Source organism: Manis javanica, chromosome 9, assembly GCF_040802235.1.
Source record: "Manis javanica isolate MJ-LG chromosome 9, MJ_LKY, whole genome shotgun sequence".
In the NCBI taxonomy this organism is placed as follows: domain Eukaryota; kingdom Metazoa; phylum Chordata; class Mammalia; order Pholidota; family Manidae; genus Manis; species Manis javanica.
In genome coordinates this window covers 31,197,602-31,217,762 of record NC_133164.1, presented here as the reverse complement: position 1 = coordinate 31,217,762, position 20,161 = coordinate 31,197,602, and the positions used below count along the sequence as shown (strand labels likewise).

The 20,161-nt window shown below is 37.2% G+C and overlaps 1 long non-coding RNA gene across 2 annotated transcripts in view; it reads left to right on the top strand.

Annotated features, from left to right (window-relative positions):
- The window catches only part of LOC108399267 (uncharacterized), an 89,013-nt gene that overhangs the window by 42,987 nt on the left and 25,865 nt on the right, over positions 1-20,161 (top strand). For both annotated transcript variants that reach the window (XR_001853614.3, XR_012121047.1), the window contains exon 3: positions 19,321-19,457. This is a non-coding gene — a long non-coding RNA (uncharacterized lncRNA). The remainder of the gene's footprint in view (positions 1-19,320; positions 19,458-20,161) is intronic.

The following is a 20,161-nucleotide window of genomic DNA, read 5'->3' as shown; positions in this document are numbered from 1 at the left end:
GTCTGTAGGTTTCATACCCTGCTATATTCACTAAGGTAAATGCAAACATGTAGGGATTCGAGCAGTCTCTCCCCCCTCAACCCCTCATTATTTGCCTTCCTCAAGCTGAAACAAAAATATAATCTAACAATATTTTCATGCAAGTGACTATCCTCTAGTTCATACAGAAGAGAGCTCCGTCACTGGTCCTGGAGGGTGGAAGTGAGGAGACTGGGTTAAGACTCGGGGGAAGGAGGGCACTTAGAGACTCTCGGGCTGTCTAACAAGTAGGATAATTCTCATGCCAGAACTGTGGTGCGATAGATGACTCACAAGTTCAGCAGGCATATTTAACAGACACTTGTACCTCAACTGTTTTGAAATAAAATAGCCCCAGTATTTACTCAGTCATAGGTCAGCCCTTTTCAGCATGCTTTCTGCTTCTCCAGTAGAATGGCTTTGTCTAGGTGACTGGAAACTATATGGTGCCATCTATCATAAAACTGCACAGACACACGTCTATTGGTTTCAGATGGTTGTGGATTTCCTGACTTGCACGAGCACTGTAGTGAATCTCACTACCACACTGCCTCTGGCTGTGACCTTATCAGATTTCATAAGCTAAATAGGCCTTGGCTGAGGCAGTTTGTGAATGGCAGTGCTCCAAGGAAAACCAGGTGCTACAGGAAGTGGAATTGGTGATTCAGTCAGGTGCATTCTTTCTTATGATTCAGGCTGACCCACTAACTCATCACTGTGAGTGGGCACTGTGCTCTCCGGGATGCTTGTGAATAAGATGTATGGTAAAGGTCTTAATCACTGTGCTGACCAAAGAGCTTTCAGAGAAAATGCTCTATGCAATGGCTTTGGAATTTCAAAATGGAGGAATCGATTTTATTGTGGTAATAACAGTTAATGGTTATACCATTTTAGGCATGTGATATGCTCTACTTACTATCTTTACCCGACGTTAAAATGTAGAATATGGTTTTAAGTACTCATGGCATTTTGCTTCAGATCTAGTTATTCACCTGGCAGTGAGAAAATTTATTCTTGTTTATTTTTTTGAGTTTGTTAAATCTTTAGATTTTAAATCAATATATATAAGTGAGGTAACTTGTTTATTTCATCTCTTTATGCTCTCTAGAGCATCTAGAAAGGACTAATAAATAGAAGCAAACAAATTAATAAATAAGAAAACTGAGGCAAGAAGAAAATGCAGCTGAGAAAGTAAGGCAGGATGGGAGTGAGAAAACAGATGTGTGTGTGTATATATATATGTATGCATGTGTATATGTGTGTGTGTGTAGATATATATCAAAGTATCTTATAGCATATATTATAGCTAACCTATAATACACAATGTAACAAAACAATTCTTGCCAAATTCGGGGTAATGATTAAACTCTTGTTCTTTGCCACAAGACAGATCTGGGTGCACATCTTGGCTCTGCCATTTACTAGCTATGTCACTTCGGGCACACTACTTGGTATCTACATTATAAAATGGATATAATACTACATCAAAGAGTTACCCTTGAGTATTAAAGAAGATAGCAATCTTCTGTGACATCTTTAGCATGATGCCTTCACACAGTAAAATTTATCAAATGGTAACTTTTTATTATAATAATAGTTATTATATTAATTCCCATAAACTTATGATTGAATGGAAGAGTTCCCAGTTTTTTTTTCTTAACAGCTTTATTGAGATCCAGTTGCCTTTTAAAAACACATATCCTTTTGAAGATTGGAAGAGACATGAGTCCAGCAATCCATGAAGCACAGGACATCATTCGAGTCTGTTTTCTTCTTAAGCACAGAGCAGGATCTCTCAAGGACACCCCTGACTGGACTTTAGGGCTATATCCAGGTTCCTGCGAGACTTCAGGTGTCTCCTTGTCACTTTCAGCTTTTCAAGGGCTGTACCTGTGACGACTCAAGATATTGATGGTCAACACAGATATCAGGTGACAATATATTTGTTAATTTTATAGGCAATGTAAGTTTGTAGGGACTGTCGTTCTCTGGTTCGTCTTCACTCTGAGGTCAGAAACTGATGACGGGGAAGGAGGGAGGGGTCCTCACTATCTTTTCTACAGAAAAGTCTAAGTACCATTTATTTCTTGAGGGTGTCCATTGTGAGGAAAAGAAATTATCCTTCGAAAGCATCTTTTTAGGCACCTCATACTTTCTTTCCAACATTTCTTCATAAAATCAAGTAATTAAAATTTACATATAATTCATGTAAATTGAACATCAGCAGAACATTTTATCTGAAAACAAGTCAGTCATATTTGCAGTGACAATGTATGTTCATATTCTAGAAATGAGCTCATCAAGCACTCTTTGTGTCTTCCCAGCATCTTGAGCCTTTGCCCCTAACAGATATTCAATTAAGTAGGGTAAAGTGAATTGCTAAAATAACATTTCTGCACTGGACTTATTTTTCCTAGTATATTCTCACTTGAGTAATTTCAGATCTTACATTTCAAACTTTTCTATGGCCTCTGAACTTGTTCTCTTCTCAAATTACTAAATATTACTTTTGATCGGCTTGGAGTCAAAGGTAGGTTCAAATTCCCAGTTCAAGAACTGACTAGCTGTGTAACTTAAAGCAGGTCATCTCATCTTTGTAATCCTAAATTTCCTCATCTGTAAACTGAGTATTAATAATAAGGTTGTGGAGATTAATACATGTCAGTTGCTCAGTGCACTGCCTAACACAATTCATGTTAGCTGCTATTACATTACAGTCATCATTAGTTCAGTGTTAAATGTTGACTTCAAAAATCAATTTAAAGGATGTGAGTGTACAATTTACCAAAGAAAAAATTCAAAAGGCACATAAACTTATGAAGAAATGTTCAAATTTATTAACAATTAGATAAATACAAATTAAACACTAATAGATAATTTTTTACTATAGGATTGGAAAAGGCTGCTGAAAACTATAATATTCTCTTTAGGCAAAAGTATAGTCAAACAGGCAGACCTAAGAGTGAAACTGAAACTGAAAATTGGTGTCACCTTTTAGGAAGGCACCTTAATATGTCTCAGGGATTTTTAAAGTTTTTGTACTCTTTGACCCTATAATTGGATATGTCCCTTAAAAAGGTAGTCAGTGAGTCTGTCAAAGATTGTGAAGTCTGTCAAAAAATGTGAAGCTAATGTGTGTAAATAGATGAATGGTAATATATACCAATGGAATATTGTGAAGTTTTAAAATACCATTGACCCTTGAACAACATGACCCCCATGCAGTCAAAAACCCGAGCATAATTTTTGACTCCCCAAAAACTTGACTACTAATAGCCTGCTGTTGACTGGAAGGCTCACTGATAACAAACAGTTGATTAAAACATATTTTATATATGTATTATATATTATATTATACTGTAAGAAAGAGAAAAGAATTTTTCTAGTTTTCTTAAATCTCCAAAATATTTTCCAATATATTTATTGAAAAAAAATCTGCATATATGTGGACCTGTGCAGTTCAAACTTGTGTTGTTCAAGGGTCAACTGCAGTGTTCTCAAAGAACACTTAAGGCTAGTAAAAATACTTCTATGATGTTACAAAACTGAATAGAGTATATGATCTCATTTTGTTACTAACATGTTTTATATACATGTATTAGTAATGTCTTTTAGATATTTCCACAGGGATAACCAATAGGCCTCTCAAACTTGACCTGTCTATATCCAGATAGTTTTATTCCCAGCCACCAATAGTTAAGTCTCTCTTCTAATCTTCCTCATCTCAATACAAGGAAATTCCATCCTTACAGTTCTTCAGGTGGATTGGTTCTGAACACTCTCTCATACCCACAGCCGATCCAACAGTAAATGCATTCACCTCTCCTTTCAAGCGATCCTGAATCTAACCATTTACCACCATCTCCAGCTGCTGCTTCTCTGGTGGGAGCCTCTTTCACCACTGGCTGCATCAGTATGGAGGTCTCTTAACTGGGGTTCTTGTATCAGCCTGTCTGCCCGGTGTGCTCTTTTTTCAGTACAGTAGCCAGAGTGAGCCCTTAAAATTTGTCCAGTCATGTCACTCCATTGCTCAAAGCCACCAAGTAAAAAGCTAGATCTCTGTGTCGGCCTACCAGAGGCCTTCCTGATTGGCATTTCTGTGCTCTTTTTGAATTTATTCTGTACCACTCTTCTCAAACTTTTCATTTTGGCCATGATAGCCCCTTGTGTTCCTAATACCCTCCAGACACCCTTCCTTCCCACCAGGCTTTCCCACCTCCTTTTATACCTCCTACATGGATCTGTATGGCTAGTGCCATTGCTTCCTCTAGGGCTTTGCTTATGAGCCATCTTTCCATGTGACTAGTCATGTTAAAAGACCCCCAAGCCTTACCCCAATCTCTTTACTCCTTTAGATAGCCTTGAAAATAGCACCTTACCACCAATGACTCACTTATACTTTCCTTGTTCACTCTTTCTTCCCCGTAGAATGTAAACTCCCTGAGAGATGGCAACTTTTTCTTTTTGCTCACTATTGGAGCTCCATTACTTAGAACAGTGCCTGGCTTATTTGTTGAATAAATAAACAAATTGACAAATGGGTGAAATATCTACATAAGTTTGATGCTTTTTAATTCCTTGTTTATATACTTTTATACTTACATTTTTAAAAAAGTTTTTTTTTCTACTCTTACTATCAAAAAAAGCCCACTATAAATGTTATTCTTTTTATTTTTAACTTGGTAATTGGTGGTATTAAAGGGCTAATTTGCATGATCTTCCAGTCTTTTCTATATTTTGTCTTGCATTGAGCACTATAAAGTCCAAATCAACTTGATCAAGGATGAAGTTCTTTTCCTTTCATTAGCTATTATTTCCTCTTTTTCATAGCATCATTGAAAAATATTATACAGGCATACCTCATTTTATTGTGCTTCGCTATATAGTGCTTTGTAGATAATGCACTTTTTACAAGTTGAATAAAATTACCTTGCATCAAACATTTCTTATCAGTGCCATTTTTCTAAAAACTTTCCTCATTTCATGTCTCTGTGTCACATTTTGGTAATTCTCACAAAATTTTGAATTTTTCATTATTATTATGTTTGTTATGGTGATCTGTGATCAGCAGTCATTGATGTTATTACTATAATTGTTTTTGGGTTTCATGAACTGCAACCATGTAAGGTGGCAAATTTCATTAATAAATATTGTGTGTGTTCTGACTGCTGCACCCACTGGGTGTTCCCTTCTCTCTCTCCCTCCTCAGGCCTCCCTATTCTCTGAGAGATAACAATATTGAAATTAGGTCAGTTAACAACACTATAATGGTCTCTAAATATTCAAGAGAAAAAAAGAATTCCAGTCTCTCATTTTAAATTAAAATCTAGGAATGATTAAGTTTAGTGAGGAAGGCATGTCAAAAGCTAAGAAAGGCTGAAAATAGGCCTCTTGTGCCAGTCAACCAGGTTGTGAATGCAAAGGAAAAGTTCTTGAAGGAGATTAAAAGTGCTCTCCCAGTGAATACATGAATGATAAGAAACTGAAAAACCTTATTGCTGATGTGGAGAAAGTTTTAGTGGTCTGGAGAAAAGATCCAGCCAACTGTAACATTCCCTTATGTCAAAACCTAACCCAGAGCAAGGCCCTAACTCTCTTCAATTCTGTGAAGGATGAGATTGGTGAGGAAGCCACAGAAGAAAGGTTTGAAGATAGCAGAGGTTGGTTCATTAAGTTTTAAGGAGAGAAGCTGTCTCCACAATAGACATGCGTGGTGAAGCAGCAAGTGCTGATGTAGAAGCTGCAGCAAGTTGTCCAGAAGCTCTAGCTTAGACCGGTAATTAAGGTGGCTACACTCAACAACGGATTTTCAATGTAGATAAAACAGCCTACTATTGGAAGATGATGTCATCTAGGACTTTCATAGCCAGGGAGAAGTCAATTCCTGGCTTCAAAGCTTCAGCGGACAGGCCAATTCTCTTGTTATGGGGTAATACCTAGTTACAGCTGGTGATTTTAAGTCGAAGCCAGTACTCATTGACCATTCTCAAAATCTTATAGCCCATAAGAATTATGCTATATCTACTCTGTGCTCTATAAATGGAACAACAAAGCCTGGATGACAGCATATCTGCTTACAACATGGTTTGCTGAATATTTTAAACCCACTGTTGAGACCTGCTGCTCAAAAATAAAGATTTCTTCCAAATTATTACTGCACATTGACAATGTACCTCATCACCCAAGAGCTCTCGTGAAGAAGTACAATGAGATTCATGATGTTTTCATGGCTGCCAACACAACATCCATTCTGCTGCCCATGGATCAAGGAGTAATTTTGACTTTCAAGCTTTCTTACCGAAGAAATACATTTTGTAAGGCTGTAACTGCCACAGACAGTGATTCCACTGATGGATCTGGGCAAAATAAATTGAAAACCTTCTGGAAAGGATTCTCCATTTTAGATGTCATTAAGAACATTCATAATTCATGGAAGAGGTAAAAGTACCAACAAACACAGGAGTTTGGAAGAAGTTGCTTCCAACCCTCATGGATTACTTTGTGGGGGTTTAAGACTTCAGTGGAGGAAGTAACTGCAGATGTAGTAGAAATAGCAAGGAGAATTAGAAGTGGGACATGAAGATGAGACCGAATTGCTGCAATCTCATGATACAACTTGAAGGAATGATGAGTTGCTTCTTATGGATGAGCAGAGAAAGTGGCTTCTTGAAATGGGTTCTATGGTAAAGATGCTGTGAAGATTGTTGAAATGACAACAAAGGATTGAGAATATAACATAAACCTGGTAGATAAAGCAGCAGCAGGGTTTAAGAGGATTGCCTCCAATTTTGAAAGATGTTCTACTGTGGGTAGAATGCTATCAAACAGCATCACATGCTAGAAAGAAATCGTTCATGAAAGGAAGAGTCAATTGATGTAGCAAACTTTATTGTTCTCTTATTTTTAAGAAATTGCCACAGCCACCCCAACTTCAGCAGCCTGATCAGTTAGCAGGCATCACCATTGAGGCACGAGCCTTCACCAGCAAAAAGATATGGCTCACTGAAAGCTTAGATGATGCTTAGCATTTTTTAGCAATAAAGTGTTTTTAAGTTAATGTTTGTACATTTTTTAGACATAATGTTATTGCACATTTAGTAGACTGCAGTAAAACGGTCTTTTATATGCTTTGGGAAACCAAAAAAATTTAGTGCAATGTAACTTTTATATACTATGGGAAACCAAAAAAATTCGTTTGACTGACTTCATTGCAATATTCCCTTTATTGTGGTGGTCTGGAACTGAACTGCAGTGTCTCTGAGGTATTGCCTGTATTATTAGGCTGGTGGGTTAACTTGCCCATCCTTTCAACTTCTTACTGCTACTACTAGTACTTCAATTATTTTGCTGTGTGCAACTTCTTTCTTCTCTCTCCACCTCTGCCAATAGAACAAATCTTATTTTGAGGTTAGTGTATTTGTGCACATTGGAAGAATACTTATTATATCTGTAGGGTAGCCCAGGTTCTGGGAATCTGGCCAAGTCATTTTACATATATCTTTTCTTTTCATTCCCAGAGTATCCTCTTTAGGAGCTATTATTGCTTCTTAGAACAGTGAGAAAATTGAGGCTCTGGAAGCTTAAGAAAATTACTGGAGAGCACACAGCTAGGAAGTGGCAGAGAGCACATCTATCTGACTCCAAAACCCACACTCTTCCTACTTTTCATAATACTCTATGGTTGTGATTTTATTTATTTCTACATTTACACACTCTTTTTCAGAAAGGATGTGAAGGAGGTGATACTAGTGCTATTTTTTCTAAACTCTGGCTTCTGCCACCACACTGTCTAAGCCTAGGAGGTTGGGAAGAATGGCATGGACTAGATAGAGGTGGAGTGTTGGAGTAAGTTAATCCTGCCACCACAACTCAACAGTAGCTACCAAGGGTGGTGACTGGCAACAGAATCTGGGATATTTCTCCCAAGGGCAGTGTTGGGGGTGTTTGCTCTTAGGCAATTCCAAGCTCAGCTTGGTGAATTTAGTTTGGTAAACACTATGTTAACAGGTCTTTGATCTAGAGCTTTCATTCATCCTTTGGTGATTATTTTTCCTTGGAAAATTACTTACTCTTTATATTTCTTTTGAAAAATGTTAGTTATATCCTTATTCAATCAGTTTCAAGAAGGGAAGACGATGGTAACTAAGATCTGTGGAGTAGCATTTAAAATCTATTATCTTGTCTAATCTTTACAAATCCCTGAGAATAAATACCATTATCCTTTTTTTTTTTTTAACAAATGAAGAAATTTGGGTTGAGGAATATTCAGTAACTTACATAGCAGGGTCCTAATGCAATTCTATTTAAATTCTCTTTTCTTTCTACCACTCTATGTGCTCATTCTACTTTTAACTATGCAAACATTGAGATATGTTGGACCATGGTTCTGACACCCACAGTCTTTTTTAAAAAAGAAAAATGCATAGAGCAGTTTAAGAATGTGAGAACACTGAGGAAAATGGCAATATTTCAACCAAGTAGAAAAATGCAGCCTGGCTTCTTGGGCTTCACCATACGTCTGAGCATCGGCAGGCTATTGCTGCATCTACCTAAGACTTCTTTTGTGATTTGAAATATGTCTCTACATGTTCTTTTGCAATATCAAGATGTTAATGTTAATCAAAATTAAGATTCCCAAGCTGCTCTGATGTATAAACATCTGTGTAAGAAAGTTTAAATATTCATTTGTCTGGGGACAACATGGGAGTTAACAAATGCTTTCTCAGTTCCTTTTCTGATTTTCACTGATTTAATTCTATTGCTACACTCATACTGAGGTTGTGTATTATTAATGGTTTATCACTTATCTAGAATGTGATCTTCTAAAAGCTGTTTGTACTTGGGAAGAATCAAGTTCATCTCTTATGGTATTTAAGGGGCTGGAGAATCAAACTAGTTCCACCAGTGTCGGGAAACTGTGAGTCATCTCAATTCTCATGTTATCTGACTCTGAATGAAGCAGGGCAATGTTCACATAGAAACCAAACGATTTGTCACGTTAAGAACAGACTGATCCTGTTCTAATGCTTTTGCAGAACTCCACATATCTTTATATGAGGAGAAATATTCGGAAATTCTTAAAGTAAGGTTCTGCCCTAAGGAATGTGACTAATACATCTGAGATGATGATTCAAAACATGAGAAGGGGAAGATACTTGTAGTTTTAGTGTTTAAACAGTTCTGAGTTACTTGAGATTAAAAAAAAATCATAACAACTCATTTCCATATCTAAAACATATGAAAATTTATTTTACAGATTTAGAGGAAAATTAACAATTGGACATAAATGCTAAAAAATTTAGTCCCTAAAATATAATATCTTACTATTGTTACCTCATTAAAAAAGGGCAAATACTTGATGGAATTATTTGCATATTGACCCGAACGTATGATCTGAATCCCATGATATTTATCTAGATAATTTACTTATGTCCATATTTTCCTGAGTGCTTTGTGCCACCTCAGGCATGTGTGTGTGTGATTAGCTCGGTTTACTTGTGTGGACAAGTGTACATACACGTGCATGCTGGGTAATAGCCAGCTCATTAGGGATGTCAGAGATGCTGAATGTTGGAAATGGACAATGTTTGATGTTTCATGACCTTTGCCAAACTGAGAACTGAAAATGGGTGAAGTGAGTTTTTATCACTCACAATCATGGTTTTGGAGATGGGAGACACACATAACTATCTAGTCAAATCCTTAATTATATGGAGCCGCAACTGAGGAGGGTTTTCTTATATATATATACCTATTCTTTTATAATTAGACTCTCAAGAGATTGTTTACCTCTCCACTCTGTGGGGTTCATAGTGTTCTTTATTGTGGTCTCAGCACTTATCGCCTAGCACATAGTTCCTACTAAATACCTGTTAAATGATGGAATAGATGAACGAACAAATGAGTGAGTAAATGATGGAATGAGTCTCAGAGAGATTGTGCAAGCACACAACAGGAAAAGAAACTCAAGTGTTTCTTTCTGTTATACAGACCCAGAGAGTTCTCTTTTTAAATGAGTTAATCAACTCCTTATTCTCTTTTAATTCTTATTCCTGGGAATACCACCTATTCTCAACTGAACGAGGCTTCTTCCTTCCCTATTTTCACCCCTTTCCCAAAGCTTTGCTGAGTGGGAAAAAAGTGATTTTTTCCCCTCAACTCTCGCCTTGTCTGAACATGCAGCAACACGAGTCACTCAGCACTTCTAAGACACAATGGAGCTTTCTATTGCTTGTATTTGCTGTAAATATTTACTACCCTGATCTGATTTAAGTTAACACAACGTCTGGGTAGTCTCAGATTTTGATGTATCTATACTAGTCTTAGGAGTTAAGATCCCAAGTTACTTTAGGTTCTAAATTTGGTAAGTATGGGATCCAGTCCAATTAAAATTCCTGACAAAGTTGAAAACACTATGTCTTTTTTTTTATCTGGAATGCTTGATGTCGTTCTAGAGAATGTCTGTCTGTGTATCTATTGCTTATCCTCAAATCTTTTAATGATCTTGCAGCATAGAAGATATTATCCCCATATTTTTTTCAGATGAGGAAGCTGAGACTCCAAGAAATGGAGTGATTTTTAGCAAGTACTAGATTCAAGATTCAAATTGAGATAATCTGATTCTTCAAATCAAGTTCTTGCCATGACATTATGCCCTTACTTCTTCCCACTCCATAATTGTAGAGACTACTGGGACCACTGGGAACTGACTGCAGGGTGCCTACCAGGGCAGACAGCTCTGCCCCATTACCCTGCACAGGCTTACAGATGCTGGGAAGGCAAAGAGAACACGAGAGAACAATGGTGTAGAAATCTGTCTGTTGCCACATCTCTCAGACCAGTTTACAGGGTCAGGAAAATGGGAAGTAAAGAAATATGACCTCTTCATATTCTCAGAACAAAGGCTCATCATCTCCCTTTCAAATCTATGTGGACACATTTTTTTTTTTTAATTCGGTTCAAATAACAAATTGAGGTGGAAAGGTCAGGGCAGTTGATCAATTATATCTTAGAAGATATTTGTATATTCTTTAACAGATCTTGCTAAAGCAATATTCTCACTCTTCACCTTTTTCACAGGAATCATTCACTTAGTCTCTGTCAAAATATTTCAAATTATCTTCATTTCAAATTAATAGACATGCACTGAGTGTCTGTTTTGTGGGATTTGCTCTAAAAGGAGCCAGAGGATCTAAAAATGCATATTGGCATCTCTGTTGTCTTTCCTGTGGAGGAGAAAGAAATGTAACTCTTGCAAGCCAAACCTAGATGAACACTATAAATTCACTTATTCATCTAATCCATCAACAAACATTTGTTAAGGTTTATTATGCGGAAGACATAAAATGTTAGAATGAAAGACTGATAACTAACTTGAAGGATGTACAGATGAGGAGCTTCACAAGAGACAGAAATGACAGAGAAGAGAACAGAGAGGGTTTCATGGGGAATGTGACATTTTTCCTCGACCTTTATGAGTGGGGAAGGGAAAGAAACTTATGTAGAAAGATTCATACAAATATCAGGAGGTGGGATCAGGTTACAGAAGGAAACAGCAAGTAGGCCAGTTTGAATGGAAGAAATTTGAAGCAAAGAAGTGAGGAATGAAGTTAGAGAGGGTTTAAACTTCTTCTGGAAACCAGCATCCATGTCTGGCAAGATTGCTTTATGAGGACTCAGTATATACTTGTAGTGGTCAAACTGCCAGAAACTACATTTGTAGAGGACAAATGATGGCAGAGGTGGTGATGATTGATCTGGTGTCAGGGGTGATGGAAGAGGAAGAGGATATCTTCGGTAAGAAAGGCAGATTAATGGAAAGGGAATGGAAATGCCACAATTTCCTACCACATTATTGGTGAAAGTGTATCCTAATCCTACTTGAGGAATGTAGCTTCAAATATGGTATTAGGTCCAGGGGAGATCCTGGAATTGATAATGTAGTAGATTTAGTAGTCAGCTAAACTAATTAAAGAAGGCAATGAATCTAATGAGAATAATCAGGCCTCTTTTCAAACAAAAGAAGCGCTGATTAAAGACAAATAGAACTGATAACAAGGAAACAAGCTAAGATATATAATTAACCTGTAGAAATTAGTGTTAAGGATAGAATTAATGGATAGTGTTAATTTAAGTACAACTCTAAGATTTGAAAAGCATTTGGCACTTAACATGAATAAGCAATGTTAATATCTAATATCCCCAGAGATAAGCATCACTATCATTGGTTAATTTCACTTAAGATTTTAAAACATATATTCTATCACTTGCCCTTATGAAGTTCAGTGACTATGAGAATCTCATATAGCCTTGAGTTAAGTAGGAACCACATGAAATCTATAGTATAACATCACTGAAATAGAACTGACATAACAATCTATGTTTTTGCTGCCAGGATTGTTCATTTTTCAAAATTCTCATTAATATTATTTTCAGTTGTTTTTCAGTGTTCCTATGATGGCTTCCTTTACTGCTTTAGGGAGATTATCTTTTTTTGTTGTTGAAGTATCACTGATATACAATCTTATAAGATTGAATTCTGTAGTGTAATGTAACTACTGTTCCTTTTCTGCACTACTTTTTGGGTTTCCAATGAATTAATAATTGTCATTAATTCAAGCCCAAACTTGTGCCTTTAGTGCATCAGCTTATTCTATCAGTTTCATTTTTAGAAGATGTCTTTCTTGGGTATGATTGACCTCCCAAGACAGACCGGCCTCCTGCATTTCTGGTGCTCCACTCATTTTGGTCTCTCTCTGCATTATAAATCCCAAGGATCCCCTTCTGTCATTCTTGTGTTGAGTCCCTTCCTTCCTGGACACTAGGCCTCCATTGTTCTTTACATGGAGGGCATCCTCTAGCAGCTCCCTGCCTAAAACACTTAGGCTGGAGGCATCAGACTTTATTTTTCCCAGAGATGAGTCTCTAGCCATATAGCGTTTCTCAAAGTTAATAGAAGTGAGTGACTTTTTAAGATCTGAGATTTTCCAGGTAATTTAATATTATTCCTTGATTATACTCCCCTGAAAAGAACTATCCATTAGAACCTATCTGAATTTAGAGAATTTAACCTACAATCATGATTAAAAACTCAGATTTAATAACAGTGCAAGTTCATACACACACACACCCCTTTGCCTTTGAAAATGCCAAAGGACTGACCAGTTACACAGTGTATTATCTTCCTATTGCAGCTGTAACCAATTAACACAAACTTCATGGCTTAAAACAACACAAACTTATTATCTCACAGTTCTGGAGGGCAGATGTTTGACATGGCTTTCAGTGGGTAGAAGTCAAGGTGCAGGCATGGCTGCATTCCTTTCTGAAAGCCCTAGGGGAGAATACACTCTTTGCCTTTTTCAGCTTTTGAAACCTGCTTGCATTCTTTGGCTCATGGGACCCTTCCATTTTCAAAGCCAGCAATGGCCAGTTGAATCTTTCTCATGATGCCATCTCCCTGGATTTGGCTCTTTTGTTCCCCTGTTCCCCATTTAAGGACCCTTGTGATTACATTGGGCCCACCCATTTAATCCAGGATAATCTCCTTATTTTAAAATCTGCTGATTAGCAACCTTAACTCCATCTGCATATTTGATTCCCCTTCGCCATGTCATATAACATAGTCACAGGTTCCAGAGATTAGGACATGGACCTCTTTGGGGTGCCATTATTCAGCCACATATGCAGGAACTCTTCCTTCCCCTGCAGTCTACTGTTTTGGAATAGATATGACAATCTTTAACTTCGAACACTGAAACTATCAGTTTAACAGTTTAGGACAGAAAGTGAACAGTAATTCCTCCAACCCAAACCTGAGAGGCAATTTAAATCGGCAAATGGGCAGTTGGGGCCCTGCATTTGTCTCCTCTTTATCAGCTTCCTTGGCATTGATAGAAACAGATACATTTCTGTCATCATAATTTAAATGAAGGACACATTATTTTCAATCACTTGGTCCTAAAAGATCTCAATATTAGTGGTTTGTCAATTATATAGAAATAAATGTTTTCATATTCTTCATGCTGTTTCAAGTGGTTCTGCTTACAGGTTTATTTCATATAATTGATTTAAAATAAAGTCATTAGTTTTTTTAATAAGGTATCATTGATATACACTCTTAAGAAGGTTTCACAAAAAAAAACAGTGTGGTTATTACATGCACCCTTATTATTGAGTCCCCCCCATACCCCACTGCAGTCACTGTCCATCAGTGTGGTAAGATGCCAGAGTCCCGACTTGTCTTCTTTGAGCTACATTGTCTTCCCCGTGACCCCACACACACCATGTGCACTAATCATGGTACCCCACAACCCCCTCTCCCTCCCTCCTCACCTGCCCTCCTCCACCCCTCCCCCTTGGTACCCACTAGTCCCTTCTTGGAGTCTGTGAATATGCTGCTATTTTGTTCCTTCAGTTTTGCTTTGTTGTTATACTCCACAAATGAGGGAAATCATTTGGTATTTGTTTTTCTCTGCCTGACTTATTTCACTGAGCATAATACCCTCTAACTCCATCCATGTTGTTGCAAATGGTGTATCAATGGTACCTTAATAAAAAAAAAAATGTTAGTTGGAAAAAAAAAAGTATGGCACTGAATCATGCTATGCAACATATTTTACAGCTTTCTAGCAAAGCTTCATGGCCATTTTCTCATGTCTCGCATAACTGATGCATACACTTGATATGCAGAAGTCTCATTTTGACATATAAACAGAGTAAAATATCTCAAAATTAAATAAAGTCATTAGTGTCATTATACCTACACTGAAAGGAAGCCTAGTAGGAGTATACACCATACAATTAAAGTGATAACACACACATATATACACAACCACAATCTGCCCTATTGTTAATGGTCTAGATATCAGAGTCAAAATGGAGAGATTTATTGTAAAGATATTAACACACTAATCATCATGGATTATTGCTTCAAGAGATACACTGAAAGTTAAAATAGCAAGTATTTTCGGGGAAAATGAATATGTAACATTCTGAAGGGCTGCATCTTTCATTGGTCCTTCTAATAGGCTCAGGGCTTCATTTCCTTTGTTTTGCTCCAGGCAGTAATGCAAATACTAAGCTCCCTCTCTCTATTAGTGCCCCTTAAAAGTAAGTTGATACTTTGGAGCTTTTAAATGGACCTAAATGGTTTTTAGGCATTTTCATTTCTGTTTTCTACTAGCCAGGGAGACCCTAAGGGTGGGAGTCATGCCTTCATTGTAACTCCTCACAGCTCCTGTACAGTCCATTGTGGGCTTAGTAGGATTTTTGTTACTCACTTGGGAATACAGTAGTTGGCCAGTAGTTGTCTATAGAAATGAATAAGGAATAAACATTGTTTGCATGTGGAAATGATGCAACTTCTAAGCTATTTACTTAAAGTACATTTTTGAAGCCTATTTTTGAGTTGAGACTCAGAGTACAGAAAACTAAGAGTTCCATAAGATACCTTTGTACAGGATCTTCTTATGTAAAATTAGTGATGTTGTCTCTTTGACTCCAATGGTAAAAGAATCAATTAAGTTTGAATTGATCTTGAAACCATTAATTCCCTCCCACTCCCCAAGTTTCTAATTGCTTTAGGTGCCTGATTTAGAGACAGCCAACAACACATTATGGTTTTCTAAGCTGTAAATTAATCGGCAACTCAAAAAATGTGTGTGGGTCATCTTCCATTTCCAAACTTCGTAGCAAATTGCAATGGATGACTCATTTCTCACAGATCCAGCATGTTAAATCAATGAGCGTGTTTGCTTGAATCTTGTCTCCTAATGAGCTGAAACAGATAGAACATTTCTCATGCATCCAGATGGGATTATTTTGGAAAGTAAACTAATGCACATGCCCACACAAAATTCCTCTGCTATCTCTGGCCAGATTCTGTTAGCTGCTCACCAAGATAATTTACCAGCAATATGAGACTGAGCTGCTCCTTAAAATTATTGGCTCTATAAGAATGCTTCCAGGAGACACCTTTTTCTATTTTGCCTTGCTCAATTAATAATACTATGTTCAATATTTTCCAGATATTGTGAGTTTATGTGTATATCCATGAATGTGAGGTGGGGGGTGGAGGTTAAGTTTTATTACAATAGGTAGAATTCACTTAATACAGTTATTTGACTTGAGATTGAAGTGTCAATAATTGCTGACATTTAAAATTATTTCATTAAGATTATTGCCTTTAGTATGTGAAACTTTCTTACAAGTCTCTAAGGAAAAGTATAAACAATCCAAATGACAAAAGTAATTTGTTTTGCTTATATAAGTTGGAATAACTTCTGGAGGCCAATTTTTCAATGTGTATCAAAGCCCTAAAAATGTATTTTCTGTGTCACCAGTAATTACATATCTAAGATGAAATACTATGGAACTGATTAATAATGACCATGTATCAGATCTCTCAAAAATTTCATTGCCGTGCTATTTACTAAAAACAAACAAATGCAAAAGACTTGAAATGACCTAACTGTCCAAAAATAGGGAATCCTTTTTTGTTAGCTCAGGTCCTCCAAAAAACAGAAGCCAAGATAAAATTAGCAATACAAGAGATTTATTTGGGTAAATTCCAGTGAGGGAAAATGGGGAGGGAGAGCATCTCACTACAATCCATGTCTCACCTTTGTGAAAGAGAGAGGGAAGGAAGTCTGGGTGAAGAGTCTTAGATTGGCGCAGTTGAACAGTTTGGCAAGATCGGTAAAGAATCTCCAAGCCAAAGTTGCCTGTCAGAGAAGTCCTGCATCTCTTAGGAATGCTTATAGGAAATGTGACCTTTGCTCAAATTCAGTGGTGAGTTCAGACAGCAGCAGCTGAAGCCGTCAGTCAATTATACTCTATGCAATAAGAGGTTTGAGAGGAGCATTTTCAGGGCCACCATGTGTTAAGTTTTGGAACAACCACGCAAGGGTTTAATCACTAAGGTGGAGTACGTGAGTAATTATTGACAAGGAAAAGTGCTTATGATTTACTTTTATTCATAATTATGTGTTTAAATACATACTTACCATATTAATTTGCTTAAGATTTTAATTAACTTTATATTGATCATATGCATGAAGTAATCACAGATCATTTTTATACCTTCTACAGTTTTGGGAAAAGAAGACAATTGAGATAGGAAAACACACTAATCAAATTGTCACTACAAAGACGATTCATTTTTACTAAACTTCATACTTGTTATCATTTTTGCTTTCCTAACCTTTGATGCTAAGTTATAGTCATAATAAAGAGAAACAAAATTCAATATTGAGCATGGGTCAGTCATACATGAGTATTTGGTTGAGTAAACTATTCTAGTTAAAGTATAAGCTTGTAACTGAGGCTATAGTTTTAAAATATTTAAAAATGAAATGTATTTTATTTTCTGGAAAAGAAATGAAAATATATGTAGTAGATACAATGCTGGGTACAGAAACAGAGCTTTTCGATTACTAAGACCTTTATATTGCCCCACAGGGAAGGCAAGCAGAGTAATAGGGTGCAATGAGTAATACCAGTGATGAGTAATTCCAGTTTACATTTTGATGAGTCTGGAACTTTATCTCTATGACCAAGGCTGTGCATGTATGCATGGGAGATCAGCCCCCTGAGGGTGAGGACAATAGGTAGACATAAAGAAAACCCTCCCACTTAGTAGAATTTTATATATGCCTGCTCTGTTCCATGTTCCCACATATCCACCTGTGAAGTATATCATTCAATGATGATTAATAATTGCTGTGATGATGACCTTTGTGTACATGCCAATTTGCAATTACCTGCTTTGGATTGAAAAATGGAATGTTACAGCTGGAAGCCACCTTAGATTATACTATTCCCAAGATGGTCTATGAATAAGGGTCCTGTGGTCAAATAAGTTTAGATATTGCTACACATTCCAACTCCCCAATTTTAGATAGTAATTAGTATATTAAAAGATATAAGGAATCTTGTCATTTAATTTTGTTTAAAACAGCATTTCTGAAACATAAATAAAAGTAAAACTCTTTCTTCACATAATACCTACGAATCCAGTGTGTTCATGAAAGTCACTGTGGAGAACCAGGATCTTATCCTATCTTTTCATTTTTACGTGAGAACCTTGAAGCTGGCAGGGGTTAAATCACCTGCCCAAGGTCACACAGATGGGTACCTGAAGACTGGATTCTGAGACCAGGACTGGCTTACTCAGTAGTTGTGATGATTCTATAGCTCACTCTTCATACTATTAAAATTGATATGGCCATTTTGTCATCTTCTGTAGATAAAGGTTGGAAAATTAAGCAGACCTTTGGGAACTTGACTAAAAACATTCAAAATAGCTGCTTCAGAAAAAGCCAAATGATTTTGAAATCTACCAAAGGACAAGTGGAAATAAGATTTGTTATCTTTTTCCTTCCTCTGCAGCTACTGTTTTTAGGATGTGTTTTTGATTTTTGAGCTGAAGAGCAAGCTTTCTTGAGGAGCTGCTTCTGAGCAGCAATTTATTAATTGCTTCTGAAATGCTTTTGAGTTCTGTTTCTTTTATTGGATTCCATCGTGGAATGCTACAGAGTGTGCTGCTGCTTCTTTGAAGCTTTTAGAGTTATTATGGAGGCATCCACTTGGCCAAGTGGAAAGCAGATTAAAAAGCAATCATCTCAATGTGTGCTTTGGGGTGATTGTAGATTCTTCATCTCCTATGGGAGACCTAGCAGCTGTACCCTCAGGTTGCCCCTTCCCCTGCCTTGAAGGCTGAACTAATTTCCCAGAAGATTAGAAATAGATTGATGTAAGGGTGTGAAGGCTGGGGGTCAAACCATAGGCTAACTGGCTCTTCCAGTTGTTGATGTTTTTGTTAAAGTTTCCAGTGATCTTGATGCCTCATGTTGAGTAAGAGATCCAAGAATGTAGCCAGGTCGCTGGACTGAAACCAACTATACAAATTCTGAAGCTCTGCTGGGCTTGCACCAAGAAACACAGGTGGTCTTAGGGAGCCACTTCAATCTTAGCCTGGCCTGAGCAGAGCAGCAAATACCTGGGTGTGTTTATTATTCTCTAACAAATATTTTCCCATTTGTTTCATTTTTAAAACAACCAAAGATAAAGCTTATTCAGCTGTAAAAATGAATTTATGTCTTGATTTGGTTGACTTTCTTTTGTATTTTTCTCAGGAAAAGGGAAAGTGCTGGGAAATAGCAATTATTTATACAAGGGCATCAGTGAGGGAGTCCTTAAAATAAAGTGTAACAGGGAGGAAGGGGTGGGGTAAGGGTCTCTTGGCTTACTCAATTATTTCTGGACTATTCCACAAAGAACCCTGAATGTTTGTTTCCACAGAGATCTCCACAAACACTAGAGACTCACCGACTGGAGTGAATTCCCTCAGTGAAATCACTCTCCTGTGCCAAGAATCAAAGGTCACCCCAGCGGAGTGCCGTCTTCATGTTCGGCTGCTACGGAGTGTCTGGAACAGAGTGAGAACAAAAATCATCCTAGTTCCATGCCCCCTGACTCTTTTGGGAAGAATCCCAGTGAAACTGCCACTGGGAAGTCAGAAAGCACATTTGGAGACTGGGAAAGGGCCAGCCTAAACAGAAGAGAATGGCCATGTAGACAATAAGATAAAGAAAATCAATGACTCAAAGAAGAGTTCTAAGCCAATATTTACACCCCTATTGCCATATTTACAGCTTAAACACCATGCCTCGAACATGCAGGAAGTGTTTTTATGAGTCTCCTAATGAATGTTAAGTCAATAATATCCCAAACAATGGGCCCCAGTGAACTTTCTTATAAAGGCCATAGAGTGAGTTATTCAAATGGGTCTGTTGCATTCTGTAATGCACATTTTTAGAAAAGAGAATTCAAGCTATCCATTCCTAATATGATAGAAGCCTTTTAGATTTGTTTGTTATTAAAGGAAACCATGATACAGAATTAGAAGACTTCCATAGTGCCTGGCTAAAAACATCTGTACAACAGGTCTTACTGTCAACAAAAGCAATGGTCAAAGAACAGGTGCCATAATCATCACTACCTTAAAATAATAATTACCCATGCAGATAAAACTAATTAAAGGGCTAATTAGCAAGCTAATATACACAACTGTGAAGTCCATTGGCAGCCGGGCAACTGAGCAAAGAGAATGGATTTTATCAGTTATTGGGTGGTGCCATGT